Raw genomic sequence first — 18,055 nt, forward strand, 5'->3', positions numbered from 1 at the left:
GTCAATGTCCTGGAGTGGCCCAGTCAAAGCCCGGACCTCAATCCAATTGAGAATATGTGAATATATGAGAATATATCCGACTTGATGGAGCTTGAGCAATTTTGCAAAGAAGAATTGGCAAACATTGCTGTGTCCAGATGTGCAAAGCTGGTAGAGACTTATACATGTAGACTCATGGCTGTAATTTCTGCCAAAAGTGTCTCTACCAAATATTGATTAGGGGTGATTGATCAATTATTTTCTGTTTTGTATTTGTAATTAATTTAGAAAAAAAATGCAGATCATATTTTTCATTTTGACATTATGGACATTTTCAGTGTTGATCAGCGGCAAAAACTCCTGATTAAATCCATTCTGATTTCATGTTGTAACACAATGACATGTGGAAAAGTCTAAGAGGGGTGAATACTTTTGAGAGCCACTGTAAAATCAAGCCACACAGCAATCTCCTTAGACAAGCATTAGCAGTAAAATGAACTTCACTGAGAGCTCAATGACTTTCAGCATGGCAGCGTCATAGGATGCCACCTTTCCAACAAGTCAGTTTGTCAAATTTCTGTCCTGCTAGAGCTGCCCTGGTGAGCTGTAAGTGCTGTTATTGTTAAGAGGAAACATCTAGGAGCAACAACAGCTAGGCCGCGAAGTGGTTGACCACTCAAGCTCATAGAATGGGACTGTTGAGTGCTGAAGTATGTAGAGCATAAATATAGTCTATCGTTGGTTGCAACAATCACTGCTGAGTGCCAAACTGCCCCTGGAAGCAACGGCAGCAGAGGAACTGTTGTTCGGGAGCTTCATGAAATTGGTTTCCATGGCCGAGCAGCCGCACAAGCCTAAGATCTCCATGTACAATGCCGAGCGTCGGCTGGAGTGGAGTAAAGCTGGTCACCATTTGACCCGGGAGTGGTCAGTGGAAATGCGATCTCTGGAGTGATGAATCACGCTTCACTATCTGGCAGTTCAACGGAGGAATCTGGGTCTGGCGGATGCCAGAACGCTACCTGCACGAACTGTAAAGTTTGGAGGAGGAATAATGGTCTCAGGGCTCGGCCCCTTAGTGCCACTGAAGGGAAATCTTAACGCTACAGCCTACAATGACATTCTAGGTGAAGGCTCTTTCCTGTTTCAGCATGACAACCCGTGCACAAAGTGAGGTCCATACAGAAATAGTTTGTCAAAGAACTTGACTGGCCTGCACAGAGCCCTGAACTCAACCCCATCCCACCTTTGGGATGAATGGAAAAACCGACTGTGACCCAGGCGTGATCGCCCAACAGTGCCCGACCTCACTAATGCTCTTGTGGCTGAAATCCCCTCAACAATGTTCCAACATCTAGTGGAAAGCCTTCCCAGAAGAGGACCAACTCCATATTAATGCCCATGATTTTGGAATGAGATGTTTGACGAGCAGGTGTCCACATACTTTTGTCCATGTAGTGTATGTACTTTGACCCCGTCCAGTATTTTGGGAAGATGTCCGGTTAATGACTGTAATCTTATTGGATATGTCGTTAAAATTGTTATCAGTGTACAACTTGCCGTCAACCCCCCCATCATCGTCTAATTGCCAGTAACCCCTCTAGGTTGACATTTCACAACCCCCCCCACCAGGGGTCCAGTATTTTCGTATCTCAAAAGTGGCAACAAACGTTTGGACAAACTAGTCAGGACACTTCAGATAACAGACGGCTATAAAATGAGGTTCATTTAGGCAGGTTAATTTGGAAATTCTTAAAACTTTAGAGTTAAAATGGACTTTACTTTTTTTGCAAGTGATTCATGAGAGATGCCCTGAGATTATACAATCACTTCATGAACAGAGTGACAAAGTGAAGGTGTCATAATATTACAATTAATAAAAAATTATATATTATGTACTAATAGCTGGAGTGAGAACTGATCTTATTTTTTAACCCCTAACACACAACAAAACCTATGAAGTTTCATATTTTGTTAATTTAAGAAAACTGGACTTAATATCTGGGTGAGTTTAATGGGGGAAAGTACTGTTTTATTAGGTGTAGTATTTTACATGACATAGATAAAAAACAATTCAAATTTTTAATGCTTGTGATTAAAAACTTTTAAAATCAATTCTTAAAATCACTTAAAATTTTTAAAATCTTTGTGATTTTAACGAAAAACAAAATAATTAACTTCAAATAAACGTGATTAAAGCAAATACATTGAAAATAACTGAAAATGCATTGGACAAAATAAGGAAACAATTAAAAGGTAAAAATAAAAAACAAACAAAAAAGGTCCAATGCATTTAAAATTAAATCCAAAACGGACAATGTATTTGACAAAAGAATATAACAAAACTAAACCAAAAAACCCCTAAACAATTAGTGATTTAAAAACAACTAAATCTTTAAAAACAATTAAGATTCATTTAAAATCGTTTTAAAAACAATCATCCATAAAATAATTAAAAGATCTTGGACTCGGGCTCCAGCAGGGGGAACTGACCGTCCCCGGAGGTGGGTCCCATCATGGGATCCTGAGCTCCCCCAGATCTTGTATATGCCAGTTCTTATAGGCCTCCTCCTTGCCCGTCTGATGGACCTCCAGATTGACGTAGTCCCTCACAAGCACCATGCCCCTCCGCGCGATGACAATCGGGTCCAGCTCCTGCTTATTGAATAGACAGATATTCCGTCCCTCCCACAGGGCCTGCTTCACTGCGCAGACGACACGCCACCAGCACCTCAGGGTGGATGATGATAGTCCCCTGGTAGGACCATACAGGATCTGCTGGGCGGTCGCCCGCGCAGGAACGGCAAACCTGTGGAGGAACGGAGAAACAGGAGCCAGACCCTGTGGGCGGAGGGGCACTCACTAAAGATGTGAGCCTCCGTCTCCTTCCCCAGGCAACCCTTATAGGGGCAGGTGTCATAAGGAGCTATGCCCCTTCTGTGCATGAACACTCGGGTGGGGAGACACCGACTCACAGCCATCCAGGAGACATCTTTCTGCGTATTCGTGAGGCAAACGTGCGTAGCGTTAGCCCAGATAAACCGGCAGGTTTCGGGAGGGAAATCTTCTATCCGGCTGGTCTCCTGGGTAGATCTCATCTGGCTACAGATGGTCTTATAATCCCAGGCGGCCAGCACGACTTTATGGAGGCCTACTTCGAGCGCAAAGGCTCGGAGCGCCCTGTAGAACGGCGGGGGATCCCACGAGTGCGGCCTGGTGTTATCCATGGCGCAGAGGCCGAATGGTCTCAGGCTGCTAGCAAAATAAAAGCGGTTCATGAAATTCACTTTCTTGCCAGCAGCCTGGATGTTCTTGACCACATAGGCCAGCTCCTGCGCCTTTATCAGCCGCACAACGTCCGGGACCCCCCTGCCTCCATCCAGGGTACCCTTCACCATCTGCACTCTTTTCAGCCTCTCCATTTTGCTCCCCCAGACAAACCGAAATATAATTCGGGTCACTAGTTTTGCGATGACCTTGTCTGGGGGGAAGATCATTCCTACGTAGAGGAGTATCGGGAAGAGGATGGCCTTTACGACCAGCACCTTACCAGCCATCGTCAAGGTCCTTGTGCTCCAGCCGTGGATCTTCTTTTGGACCTTCGCTATGGCCTCCTCCCAGCTCCGGGTGCCCGTGTTGGTCCCGTCGATCGTGATCCCCAGAACCTTGACAGACGGCTTCACAGGGAACACGGTCGGCGGGCCCCGGCCGACAGGCCATGCCCTGGAGAGGTAGACCTCGCTCTTGGCCTTGTTGACAGCGGCCCCCGTCGCCCTGCAGAAGCCGTCCAGCAGTTCCTCGACCCTGGCCACGGACGGAGCGTCCGTGCAAACCACGGCCACGTCGTCCATGTAGGCCAGGGCCTTCAGTTGCTCTCCGCCGGAACCCGGGAGATGGAAACCTGTCACTCGGACGTCCCGGCGGATCGCCTGCATGAACGGCTCCAAGCAGAGGACGTACAGCAGGGCCGACAGGGGACAACCCTGCCGGACCCCCGACCTGACCGGAAATGGTTCGGTCAGGTGGCGGTTCACAAGAACCCTGCTGCTTAGGCCGCTGTAGATGATCTTAACCCACTTCCTCAGGCCAAGAGCGAGACCCATCCTCTCCATGACGAGCTGCAGGTATTTGTGGCCCACTCTGTCGAAGGCTTTCTCCTGGTCCAAGCTGATTAGGACCAGGGGAAGCCCTCTCTCGTTCGAGTAGGCCACGACATCCCTGAGCAGCATGGCGTTGTCGGCCGCCGATCTCCCCCGGGCACCACAGACCTGGTCGGGTCCCACGACTTGAGGGAGTGGCCGCTGCAGCCGGAGCGTCAGTGCTTTGGCCAGTATCTTGTAGTCGGTGCACAGGAGGCTGACCGGCCGCCAGTTCCTCAGATCTTGTGAAGAAGGGAGAGGATACTCTTCTTCATAGAAGGGGCCAATCTGCCCTCTCTGTACATCGACCCCAAGACCTGGGCCAGATCTTCTTTAAGCACCTCCCAAAAGATCTTATAGAACTCAGCAGGGATCCCGTCAGGACCCGGTGTCCTTCCAGAGTTAAGACTCTTTATCACCTGGGAGAGTTCAGTGGTGGTGATCTCTGGATCCTCCTCCTCCTCCTCGTCCCCCTCATTGCGGGACTCCAACAGGGACAGAAAGTGATGGATCAGATTTTGATCCACCACCTTCTGATCGTACAGCTCCCTGTTGAAATCCCGCACCACTGTCTCGACAGCCTCTCTGCCCTCCACCTCTTGCCCCGAGGAGTCGATCATGGAGGACATTGCAGGCCGCCTCTCCTTCGTTTTCTTGAAGAAGAAGCAGCTGCATTTCTCATCGTCCTCCATGATGCGGACCCTGGAAAGGACCTTGATCTTCTCTTGCTCCTCCCGATAGAGGGCGGAGAGACTCAGTTTGACCCGAGCCACCTCCTCAGCTAGGTCGAAGCCTCTGAGCTGTAAAAGACTCAGGCGCTGGAGGCGGGCGTTTAGATGGGAATATCTCGCCCGCCTCTCACGGGGGAAATGGGGGAAAGAGTGGAGCAGCTCCATGACCTCAGCTCCGCTCCGGCTCCGCAGCACACCTAACAAAGCTCCGGGTCCTGGAGCTGGCGCACGGCCAACGCTAATCCAGGTTGCTCGACAGAGGATCACTGTGCCGATCTTGTCGCACAGAACTGCGCCGAACAGCACAGAGCGTTACAGTGCAGTGTAGTTTTGCTAGTGTAGAGCAGCAAGAGCCCATGCAGTCTCTTCCCACTTCACCTCAGATCATCCCAGAGGTGCTCTATTTGCAGAGCAGGGGTTTGTGGGTAAGCGCAGCCGCAGAGGCGCACAGACGCGCCGACGCCACTCCTCCGTTATCTCAACAGCGCGTCAGTGCTGGGACCGGAGTGTGACGTGTGACGTGTGTCTGTAGCGCCGCCGCAGAGAAACCATGTGCTGCATCTCCTCATCAGCGGAACGCATTTGTCCACATAATGAGTATTTTGTCCCTCGAACTGTACATTTCGTGAACATAATTCTCATTTTATCCCACGAAATGCCCACGTATTTGGCAATTTTGGACGAAAGGTAAAATGTGCTTTGCTTTCCGTGGACGGAATGAACAATTAGCATCCTAATCAACAGTGACTGATCAAGGCAATACAAAGTACAAAAATACAGTTCAGTACAAGGCATCAAACATTACAAATTCAATTTAGCTTAAACATAGCAATTCAAAATACATTTTACAAATTCCAATTTACAATTTACACAAGTACAGTAAGTGACTTCCTACATCCTGGACGGTGAAAGCTAAGTGCTGTCAAATGTAGAGATACAGACGAGGGCTACGGGAAAGGGAGCAAGGAGGAAAACAATCAAGAACACGAGAAGCAAAATAAAACTGAAGTGCTATCTAGCAGGGATAGAGGACTAATATCACAAGTGCTGTATCCCTGCTAGATAGCACTTCACAGTTTTTCTTATGCTTCTCGCGTTCTAGTGTTAAGTCTCTGGCCAACTATAGCAAGACAATAGAGATCTGCACATACAGGATGCGATTTGTATTTGTGTGTGTGCGTGTAGTTTCTGTAACATGTCTTTAACAGTGTGTGTTAATTTACATCCATGCAATCCTAGGTGCACCATAGAAATCGTGTGTCGTGTCTGTAGACGGCCATGTGTTAATGCGACACTGCCTCCTATGGACGCGTCACTCTTACGTGCAGGTTGGCAGACAGCCGTGACCGTCTGCGCACCACGCCGCGCATGTCCGCAGACACGCAGGCGCAGACCCGGGGCAGGAGGCCGCAGTGCTCGCCGTGCTGCGGCACTGACGTCAGTGCGCCTGCGCGTTGCAGCCTCTCGGAACACCCGACTGCGTGGCATCGCATTGCCATGGCAACGGGGATGGCGAATTGGACCAGGTAAGATCCGTAGAAAATAAGATTAAATGCTGTAAATACTGCACATACTGTAAATACTGCACCAGAACTGTGTATTTTACTTCCTGCTCAGGTAAATAAAGAGCACGTTGCCTGTGCTCGGGGTCTGACTATGCTCAAAGCCAGGAGGGCTTCACAGTAGCAGAGCTGTTACAGTATACATGTTTTTAATATGAAGACACGGCGGATAAAGCGCTGAACACCCTTTAAGCAACTCGAGGGGTTTTCTCTCTCGGACCCCGGGCCTAATCTCCGGCGCCTCCACAGCCACGGTCAGCCCGGGACAGACCCGGTGAAGGCACCTGTGGAGAGAGGCCTGGGCCGCTTGCCTGACCTTGTCCAGTGCTACGTTGGCGTCCAGTGGGGAGATGTGAAGTACGAGAGACCGACCTGAACCAGGCGCTCCAGGCCCACATACCACTGAACCCGGGCTGCGGAGATGTGCCCGACTTCTCCATCTCCGACACTTCGACTCATTCAACCACGGCACAGATGCCATCCAGTTCAGTTGAAAAGTGTAAGACAACGAAACTTGTATATGTATTCAATCATTTTTCACTACTTTAGTATCGTGAACGTTTATATAATGTTTAATCAACAGTTTTTTTCAAAAGTGGGAAAGTTGCAGCCCTCGTCACGCAAACATGGCAGCACACATGGCTGTGTACACTGTAAATGTAAACAAGCCTTTTAAGACTATTTTAAGCTATTAAAATAAATCGTTCAGTCAAATTTCCTACATGGTATAATGACTAAACCTGTTATGCTTGCAGAGACAGGTCTGCATCCACACCCAGGTCAATTGTTGCTCAGTTAGCTGTTCAACACAGAGCAGCGTGTGCATGTGCTTTTTCTGTTTTTTATTTTTAATACATTTGCAAAGATTTCAAGCAAACTTCTTTCACGTTGTCATTATGGGGTATTGTTTGTAGAATTTTGAGGACAATAATGAATTTAATCAATTTTGGAATAAGGCTGTAACATAACAAAATGTGGAAAAAGTGAAGCGCTGTGAATACTTTCCGGATGCACTGTATACACACTGTATATAATGTGTGATTTATAGTTCGTATTCATTGAGTATGTCTGCCAAACAAATACACAATACAATATATCACTATGAGGTCTGTTTTTATGTTTTATACAAATGAAACGTTTTTAACAATGAACTATTTTTCACAAATTATTAATACTTGCAAGTCCTCTTCTGTAAAATCAACAAAATGACTAATAATAATTGAGAATCACCTATGTGCAAGAAATGTATTTAACGATTCTAAATATATATTGTATTTAATTTAACCCAGTGAACCAAATACAGATCTGTCTTTTGTGACGTGCAGTTTGTGAACAACTCGTTCAAATCTATCTAGGCAATCCTGACTCGGTGTGCATTGAATCAGTAAATCAAATGAAGGATTCACCAGACTGAACTGAATCAAATTCATCGAGTCACTAAAAAGAATGGACCTGCGCATCACTGCTGCTGACTGAGGCTGCATTTGAACCCACACGCCAGTATTGTGGCGGCAGTGCGGTTTGAAACAGGGCCTGGTCTGGAGTGCAGATGTCACTCACACAATGCATTCTGGGAACCTGAAGACATTTGAAGGAAATAAAAACATGGTGGAAGCTTCTCTAAAAAGGGGATGATCCCAGATAACTGAAAATCTGTGCCAGTTATTGAAATATAACGCAGAGAAATATATACTTTGAGCCACATTTTCTGAAATATGCACTAGGCACTCAACAAGGTCTGGGATAAATTCACAAAAGTTAATATTAACGTCAAGCCGCATAACGTGCACAAAATTACAAATTAGTTTCGAAATGACAGAAGTGCAGGTAAAATGTACAATTGGTTATTGAAGTCTCGATGTTTTGGTGGGAGGCGCTGCCTGTCTCTGTCCATCAGTTTCAATTAAGATAGACTTAAATCCTAAATTATCCTGGGGGAGGAGTAATACAAAATATGAACTTTTCAGGCTTAGTCTTTATTTTTATGCAACTGACTAACTTGCATTAGACTAGTGTGTCAAATGAAGACCAGTCTGATACGGTTTTGTGCGGCCAGATCCAGGGCTGATACTCGTACCGGGACTCGCCTCGCCTCGGGGTCCCACACGGTCATGTGACGTCAGGGTCAAGGGTCACACATCTGCGGTTTGTAAATACATGGAGGGAATAAAGGCCGTTTCAAAGTGTTACACAACTGTCGGCGGCCATTGCCCAGTCCGACACAAGGCGAGGCTGAAGCTGGTTGCTTATTCGCAGCTTATTTATTTATCCAAGTTGAATAATTAGTATTGGCAGTAACGGGTTAAATCACAGAGTGGTCCTGACGAGGGATGTCCTCTGCCAGTTCGAGGGGTGTTTGGCCGGCCCAACGTCGCTGCCAGTGGAAAACTGTGGGTATGCATGCCACATATGCCCGCCAACAAAGGAATGATTGGCCCTGAATTAAGACACCGACCAGGGCAACTTCTGTCTGCGCAATCAGGACGAGGTGCGTCCCCACAACCGCACACATTGTGCTTCTACTCATAGAATAACAGAATGACATTGCAAGAAACATACAAATATAATAATTATTATTAATAATAATTTGCCTGACGCTTTTATCCAAGGCAACTTTAATATGTACCCATTTACACCGCTGGGGGGCATTTCACTGGGGCAATCCGAGTGAAGACGGAGTCAATCAATACAATCAAAAAGGATTGCACAAGTATATCAGATAAGGCGTAAATGTACTGCAGGTTACGAGTATTGTTAATGTTTCCTATCAGCTAACCGTCGGGGATTGTCGATTTAGATTCAGATACACACGTTTTTCCAATACCAGTAATGTAGGCTACTTTCTAAATTGCCTTGTTCGAGTGAATTCCTGTTCTGTAGTTTTCCAAGTGCAGTTCTGACACTGCAGTGTTTTAGGGCATGCCTGGTACTCTGTATGAAGAATGATTTTTTCCAAAATAATAATAATAATAATAATAATAAAAAATATATATATATATATATATATATATATAACACGAAATAAATATAAATAAATAACAAAATGAATACATACATTCTATATAGACCCATATATATTTATACACACACATAAACTGAACTTTTCTATTACTAAATATGTTATTTATTAATATATATATTTTTTTTTAAATAAATAAATGACCAAATATTAAGTCCAGTCCAGAATATAACCATATTGAGAAACTGCGCAATTTTAGAAGATTATGCAATATTTTAAGCATAACTTTTCACAAAGTACAAATCCCAACATTTCAGAATGCAAATAATGGAATTGAAACAATTAAATAGTCATAAATTACACAAGCTCATCAGTAGAGATGAATTATGATTTAGTGGGACACGCTGTGATGGAAACAAACACGGCATAATAACTGCTCTTAAATATGAAGACCTCATGGATGAGTAGACAAAAACGAGGTGATTTATAAAATAATGATACGTATAAACATTTGTGACCAAATATTTGTATTGAGGGATATCAGCATAAATAACATTAAAAAAGAACAATAAAAGCGTTTCCCCCCTTTTAAAGTTTCCCACCCCCCAGAAAAAACATGAACCCCCCTCCCCCACTCCTAGAAGGACCACAAGGAATTAAAAAGTACAAACAGAATTACAAAATACATCTAGAAAATCAAATCAAAGACCAAACAGAATCAACAATTAAGTTCTCATGAATACATCGACCTAAAAACGGTCTCCCTGCTGTTTTGCCAAAGCGAGTCGCACTGTGCCAGGCTGAACACACTGCGGACCTGGCAGAGGAAATGCCCCTCGCCACGAATCCGCGGAGACGGCAGTGACCCGCACTCAATTAACCCGTTAACTTCATTGCTAAACATTCAACTTGGATACATAGATAAGCTTGTTGTGTATCGTTTTGGGGCCTTGTAAATTCTGCTGCCGATGACCATTGTATTACCTTAATACATATACACATGATATATGCAATGTGTTTTGTTTTTAGTCTCTGTTACAATGAAACGACAGGAAGTGAACTGATCGGAAAGGGGTGTAGCAGCGGCTGTTGATTTTTCATGAAGCCCAGGGATTACTCCTAGGAATCATACTAAAAATTAATTTGGGTGTTGGAGTACTCCTCCCTCAAGTAGACGCGAAAATACAAGATAACTCAGCCTTTTATTTGCTTGTAATTTGACACGAAATGATCAGCGTTTCCCCCTCATTCCTTCATTACTATGCCATTAATTAAGGTGTTACATGGAATTAATATGCTAGATTATTTTCTCAATCATAATCATAAATATACATTATATATCTTAAAATTGAACATTATTTATCCTTGCGTTGTACTTAGGAAATTGTCCATAGGTGGAAACGCCATCCTATTGATAATGAGCTACATTAATAATGGCTTCTAAAATAAAACCAAACTGGACAGTAGAAGAAAGCCTCATGTTCGTGTAGGAGAATATGAATGTTTTTGGGATATTTCGCAGGGCAGTGATGGGGAAATCCATAAACTTTCGAACAACCTTGAGTGCTGTTAGTGCCATTGTGATTTAATGGGAAATTGTGCTTATTGAAGGCTGTGATGATGGTCCCAAATCATCACTGCTACATTGTTGCATTTTCCCCTTGCCAGACACCGCAACATTATCACCACTTTATTGTATCTTTGCTCACAATGCCGCAATGACAGAGGCGGAATTAACTGCATTTCTGACTAGATCAGTAGGCCTAACAAAAATATTGCATTTCTGTCCGATCTATATCGTCACAACAACTCTTCCTCATCACAGCGCCAGCACAGAGTGCCGGTCCCTCAGTGTTACCATGGCGTCCCCAGTGTTCTCTCGGTGTTACCATGGTGTCCCCGGTGTTCTCTCTGTGTTACCATGGCGTCCCCGGTGTTCTCTCGGTGTTACCATGGCGTCCCCGGTGTTCTCTCTGTGTTACCATGGCGTCCCCGGTGTTCTCTCGGTGTTACCATGGCGTCCCCGGTGTTCTCTCTGTGTTACCATGGCGTCCCCGGTGTTCTCTCGGTGTTACCATAGTGTCCCCGGTGTTCTCTCGGTGTTACCATGGTGTCCCCGGTGTTCTCTCGGTGTTACCATGGCGTCCCCGGTGTTCTCTCTGTGTTACCATGGCGTCCCCGGTGTTGTCTTTGTGTTACCATGGTGTCCCCGGTGTTCTCTCGGTGTTACCATAGTGTCCCCGGTGTTCTCTCGGTGTTACCATGGTGTCCCCGGTGTTCTCTCGGTGTTACCATGCTGTTCAGTAGGAGGGTCAGGCGATGGGCTCAGGGGCATCAGTGATGGGCTGTCATTGAGTTTAGGAGTAATTAGACACGCTTCAGTAATCGTATGTAAAGGTTGGCTGCAGTATAATAGCAGGTTTCTGTCATTTTCTTGATATTGAGTATAAAAGTATAAACAGCCTCCAAGACTGACTCATCTTTTTACACAATAACCCCTTTAATATGAAAATACGAGACCAATAAGAAGATGATGGACTGTATTGTCTATGTTTCCAATAAATAGATTAGCATATTGTAGACTAGCGCAACAGCAGCGCAGTTACAACGACCCGCATCGGCCCGCTGGCTCGGCCTCCTTTGCCCGTTGTGTGTCTGGTGGCCACGCTGCCCTCTAGTGGCAAAGTGTGAGATTGCAGACGAGCCGTGTTCAGGGCTGTGCAGAATACATACATAAATACATAAATAAATGCTAAATTAATAATTTCATAAATGAATACTACAATAAATATATACATGGATATGTGTCTATTTATTTCTGTATTTCAACATGTATTTATTCATTTATGTCATTTATGTATTCATTTATTTATTTAAGTTATTTAACATGTATTTATCGATTTCCCGTTTGCCGCTCTGCTATTTCCATTTCTCTGCGCTTTTACATTTCCAAGCATCTCCTGTATTTCTTTTTCTTTTTCACCGTGACAATCTGTCGATCACATCTAGTGGGCGAGATCCAGTGCGCTTATTGACCAATCCAATGCAGTGTGTAGTGGGGTTCCTGTGGGGTTTAATCGAATAATAAAAAAACTAATCTTGAAATAAATAAATGAATAAATAAATCAATGTCCATGTATTTATTTATTTCCACTATTTATTAATTAATTAATTTCAACAGTTATTTATTCATGTATTTATTTCTGTATTCATTTCAACGTGTATGTATTTATTATTTTCTCTATGTATTTATGTTTAATTTTGGCACAGATAGTCCTCCATATGCCTGCTGCTCATTCAGCCCTACACGAGGCCTGCCTGCGTTTCTACCCAGTGAGCTGCAGGTGTGTGTGGTACCTGGCTGTGATGCTGGCTGTTAGGATAATCAATTGTTTTCCCTGTAGGAAGTGTATTAATTCAATACCCAGTCAAGTACATTTATATAAACTTTAGAAACGTTGAATATGTGTGCTGTTGTAAAAATGCAGCTGAGAGAGAAAGGAAGAGAAAGAGGTGGAGCGGGGGGAGCTGAAATTTGGTTTGCGTGAAGAATTCCTTTCTTCCCTGCCTCCCTCATTTCTTCCCACACATTTCATCAACATGAACAGTTGCAGCTGGTCTTCTGTGGGTTTCGGTCCTGTTCTGTGCTCCTCCATGCCCAGGAAGCCCAGCCCAGCCTTGGAGCCATCCGTGTGCAGTTGCCCAGGGCCTAATGTCCTACATCAATGTCCTACGCCTCCATACAGAGTGCAAGGAACAGTGTATGAGAAGATCACTGCTGTCAGTGTTATTGTTCTTATTTTCAGTGCACTGTGTATTATAATTTTTTCACTTCCTCTGTTTCTCCACAGTGATTATTATTATTATTATTATTATTATTATTATTATTATTATTATTATTATTATATTAGTAGTATTATGATGATGTATTTTATAAATGTTAGGGTATATTGTCAAAAGTGTAGAATTGAGAACAAGGGCAGTGATGTTCAGACTGTACAATGCACTAGTTAGAGCTCATCTGGATACTGTGGACAGTTCTGGGCTCCACACTTCAAGAAAGATATCACTGCTCTAGAGGCAGTTCAGAGGAGAGCAACCAGACTTATTCCAGGTCTGAAGGGAAAGTCCTACTGAGAGACTGAGGACCTGAACCTTTTCACCCTGGAACAGAGGAGATGACGTGGGGACTTGATCCAAGTCTTCAAAATCATGAAAGGCATCGACCACATCAAACCAGAGGAGCTTTTCCAGATCAGCAGGGACACACGCACCCGGGACACAAATGGAAATTGGGCTTCAAGGCATTCAAGACAGAAAACAGGAGACACTTCTTCACACAGAGAGGCGTCACAATCTGAACAAACTCCCCAGCGATGTGGCTGAAGAGACAATTTGGGAACATTCAAAAACAGACAGGATAGGATCCTTGATCACTGAGTTATTAATGGACACCAAACGAGCACAATGGGGGGACTGGCCTCCTCTCGATTGGACACTTTCTTATGTTCTTATATTCTTATAATACAGATGGTCAACAGCTGCAGTGCACCATCTTTGCCACATGAGGGGGCTCTTTGTCTTCCTGGCTGACTGGAAAATAACTGTTACCAGAAAGAAACTGCTCAATTCACTGAAGACTATAAACATAAGTTACATGTAAGTGTGTGTGTGTGTGTGTGTGAGATTGCATTGTGCACTGCCACACACACACACTCCACTCCACTGCAGTACAGTCCGTTCACACTATGCACTCCAGACCTCGTCCTCCAGGGCCAGACAGAGAGACAGAGAGCTTTTGTCTCCTGCATCTCATTCCACCTTGAGCTCATAATTAGGTAATTGCTCTAATTATTCACTTCACTGAGCTACTGGAGACCCCCCCCCCCCCTTCAGCTCTGATGCAGGGGCTGGATTAACAGGAGCTCTGAAACCTCACAATGAAAAGACAATGCCAACCTGACAAGACCCTGTGACCCAGCGGAGAGATTCGAGGGTCTGGGATTCGGGCGGAATCTCTTATAGATACTTTTAGGTGACAACATTACAAAGATACATATATCGAGAGCTGAGCTGAGCAATGTCACTGAATGTAGTGTTCCAATGAAGGCTACATTTTGGTCTGGGGTTATAGGCTGAGGGTTAGAGCCCCCAGGTCTCTGGGGTTCAGGGGTAGGAGCCCCACTGGGGTCATTGTGTTTGGCATCGTGGCCTCCAGTTAGCACTGCAGTGTCAGATTGACTTCATCAGGGCATTGGCTTCAGTCACTGGTGAACAATGTGATTGTGTGGGTTGGGGGGCGTCCTGCTGGTGTGATCCAATAAGGCTTTTTTGTGGCTATTGTGTGTTTAATTTTAACAGGAATGTTGTTTATGCTGTGCTGTACGGTACACACAGCACAGTGCAGCACAACACAACGTTCCCACATTGCTCTCAATCTGTTATCCATGCTGTGTGAGTGTGTGTCTGTGTGTGAGACTGTGTGAGAGAGTGTGTGTCTGTGTAAGTGTAAGCAGCCAGAACAGCCAGCGCAGAAAGAGCAGTTGTGCATCAGTGGAAGACAAATGGAGCACAATAAAAAGATTATGGGATTACAAGACTGGCGGCAACAGAAAGGTCAAATGTTACTGTTGTTACTGTCATTATTATTGTTGTGTTATTATTATTATTATTATAGTCTGCTGATGCCTTTAGAGGAGAACGCTGTGCTGACAGAAGGATCCAGGGCTGTGGAGGAGAGGAGAGGAGTCGCGGCGCACCGCTGTCATCTCTGCATGCGCAGCAGGGAAGGGGTTAACAGTGTGGAGTTCTGTCTCTGGCAACGCAGAGATGTGATTGGTCCAGCTGCTGCTGCTGCTGCTAGCTCTCTGAACACAAGAATCCACTACTGTATATGTGTGTTTGAGTGAGAGAGAGAGAAGAAGGGAGGGAGGGAGGGAGAGAGAGAGCTGCCTGTATACATGAAAGCGCACGTTTGGCGTGTGTGTGTGTGTGTTTGTGTGTGTGTGTGTGTGTTTATGAGTGTGACAGCTTGTGTGCATCACTGTCTGTCACAGGGCAGGGGAGGGAGCTGCCAGTTCAACATAAACCTGTAGAAAAACAATACGGCAAAAATAAGCGATGTGTGTATTTGTGTATCTGTTTTTCTATTGACATATGTATGTGTCTCAGTGTGTGTGTGTGTGTGCACGTGTGTAAGCACAGGACTGTAGCCTGTGAAGAAAATCCCTCCGTTCTCTTTTCCTCTGTGCTGCTGAGAGAGAGAGAGAGAGAGAGAGAGAGAGAGGCTCTGGATTCTGCCCACGGACGGAGACGAGCTGAGCGAGAGAAGCGGGAGGAGAGACGGTGAGAAAGAGAGAGGGAGGCAGGATTTCAATGGGGATCCCGGCGCGGAGGAGTGCGTGGAGCTGAGCCACCGAGGGCATCACCCAGCCCTGCTGCCCCCCCGCCGCACAACGCTGCGAGAGAAGAGGAGAGGCGAGAGAGAGGAGAGGAATCCCAAACTGAAGGGGCGGAAGGCTGTGCAGCAGACCTGCAGGTCAGTGATGCTCTGTTTTTATATATCCTTTGTTTTTGTTGTTGTTATCCTTATTTGTGTGTGTGATGTGTGTGATTGATGTGTGTGTCGCTGTGTGCTATGCTCTGCTCTGGATGCTGTGACGGTTTGCTGGAGATTGGCGCTGCGAACCGCACTGAGACTCCCAGCCTACCTGTCTGGTCAATGGAGGAGTGGGGCTGTGCTGGACCTGTCTCTGTCTGTTTAAATATATGTGTGAGTGTGTGTGTGTGCAGAATCCCTCCAGTGAATATGGATATATGGATATGAAAGTCTGTCCATTCACTCAGCTCAGAGCAGCGCAGGTGCTGCGTTTTCAGCCAGCCAGCAGCTCCCGAATGTGTGTGGCAGGATTATTGGGGGTGTTGTTTTCAGTGCGTCGTGTCGTGCAGATGTATTTGTTTTTGGTTTAGTTTTAATCGAAAAACAGCTGCACTGTAACCTGACAGCATGTTATACCTCCTCCTCTTTCTCTCTTTCTCTCCTGATTGCAGCGGTGCAGAGAGAGAGTCTGTGGCCTCCTGTAAACAGAGTTCCCTCTCTCCCTCCCTCTCTCTATCTCTCTCTCTCTCTCCTCACCTCTCCTTCTCCCACTCCTCTCCTCTCCTCCCAGCATGACACTCACCTCAAGCACAGCTCAGCTCCCTGCTGCTCCCTATAGACAAACTGACTCTCTCACACTCACTGATCGACTCGCACACACACTCTCTCGGACTCACACTCCCATATTTACACAGACACTTTTACACACACACACACTCACACACAAACACACAGCCTGCGCTCCACCTGCAGGTCTGACTCAATGACGTTGCTGAGGTGGAGTCGGTGGTGAAAGTAAAGAGGGTCACTGTGAGGCAGTGCTGGATGAGTGCAGGAGCATTGCTCTGTGTTTGTTTCTCGTCATTTGGTTTTGTTGTGAACTTCCCCAGCGCTTGTGTTTCCTGTCATACAGTGTTTGGGAGTTTAAGCGCCGTTCCTGAAAGCAGGATGATTTTGTGGCCCAGGTGTGTGGGCCTGCTGGCTGCCCTGGGGGCTCCGCGGCTGAGGCGTCCGGCTCTCTCAACTGAACCGTGAAACTGGCCAGGGCCCATTAACCCCTCGAGCACTAGAGCTGCCCAGACAGGGCCTAGAGCATCCACTCTCTCTCGCTCCCTCTCTCTATCAATGTGGTCTGCAGGTGTCTGGGATTCATCCTCTCATAGCTTACACAGAGAGAGAGAGAGAGAGAGAGAGAGAGAGAGAGAGAGTGGGTGGGGGGGAAGGGGAAGGAAGAAAATAGAGAGAGAGAGACTGTTTGTCAGTGCCAAGAGCAGACACAGATTCTCACTGTGATCTCCCTCTCTCTCTCTCTGCTCTGTGCCCCTTGGCGTTGAGGTCCAGACAGTTGGCCATGTATGTGACTGTTGTGTGAACGCCCCCCTGTCTCTCGCTGGAGCTCCGTTCCTCTTCAAACTATTTCCATCACCTCTCCCCCCCATTTGTGTTTTATGTCTTTTAATTTAAACAAATCTTCATTAAGCTCATATTTAATGATTATTGTCAGTTTTATTGAACCTGCTCTGCTGGTTTGCCCCCCACTCTCCCTGTGCCTTCCCGGGGGGGTCCTTGTGACTGGGCTGCCTGCTTTAGAGAGAGTTACAATTACACAGCTGTAATTGTTGCTTTTCTGCTGTCAGTTGGGTCAACAGGGAAATAAGAGTCATTTAAAGATCACCGCTCCGCTGTACTGTGTGTGCTGTGCTGTGCTGTGATGCTGTACTGTTGTGTTGTGCTGTAGTGCTGTAGTGCTGTGCTGTGTAGTGCTGTACTACAGTGCTGTAGTGTTGTGCTGTATTGCTGTAGTGTTGTGTTGTAGTGTTGTGCTGTGTTGTGCTGTACCACAGTGCTGTAGTGCTGTGGTGCTGTGTTTTAGTACAGTTCTGTGTAGGGCTGTGCTGTAGTGCTGTGTTGTGCAGTGCTGTGCTGTTATGTCGTATTGGGCTGTATTGCTGTGCTGTGCTGTAGTACTATAGTGCTGTGCTATAGTGCTGAGTTGTGCTGTAGTGCTGTGCTGAGTTGTCATATTGCGCTGTAGTGTTGAGTTGTATAGTGCTGTAATACTGTGCTGTGCATTTGTATTGCACTGT

The sequence above is a fragment of the Amia ocellicauda genome, chromosome 7, assembly GCF_036373705.1.
Source record: "Amia ocellicauda isolate fAmiCal2 chromosome 7, fAmiCal2.hap1, whole genome shotgun sequence".
Lineage (NCBI taxonomy): Eukaryota > Metazoa > Chordata > Actinopteri > Amiiformes > Amiidae > Amia > Amia ocellicauda.